Here is a 698-nt window from a genome sequence, read left to right as displayed (position 1 = left end):
AAATCTGCTAAGTGGCTTTTTTTGTTATTACTGAGGAAAGGAGAGTGGAAGGAAGAGAGGGAGGGAGAAATTCCATTAAGTTTGTTTTATGAAAAAATAAAATTTCATAACCAAGCAATAAGAGAATAAGAATAGTTAATATACTGTATATCATAATATGCAAAGCAGTTTCTCACAGTATAAGATATAAATCTAGAAGAGTCTTAAAAAATCATAACAATGTAATACTTTCTTTTCAACTAAGATAAACTCAAAGGATGAATAAAACAAATTAGTAGGAATATTGAAATATTTTTAAAACAAAAACGTATCCAGTTTGGGCAAGTACATTATAATTTCTTTCTAATTCATATTTATCTTTCTATTTCGACTTCGTGTGTGTGTGTTTGTGTGTGTGCATGTGCGCACACAGTGTTTCTAACAGAGAAATGTTGTGATATGTGGGCTGGGCTGGTATATATTACTTATCTCACATGTGAAATTGCATCCGTTTACCCTTGAGTGCATCAAGTTGATTGTTCTGGTAATGTTTCCGGGACTGGGTTGAAGTGGATTGGTCATATGGGCCATCTTTGTCTTGTTCCTGATTTTTAGAAGAGAGGTCAGCTTCTCTCCATTTAATATGTTAGGAGTAGGTTGGTTTGTATCATGTTGAATAGACCTTCTATACCTATTTTCTTTTTTTTTAATTTTTATTT

Source organism: Octodon degus, unplaced genomic scaffold (assembly GCF_000260255.1).
Source record: "Octodon degus isolate 3935 unplaced genomic scaffold, OctDeg1.0 scaffold00292, whole genome shotgun sequence".
Taxonomy (NCBI): Eukaryota; Metazoa; Chordata; class Mammalia; order Rodentia; family Octodontidae; genus Octodon; species Octodon degus.
The sequence above is the reverse complement of the archived record's forward strand: the minus strand, read 5'-3'. Positions refer to the sequence as shown.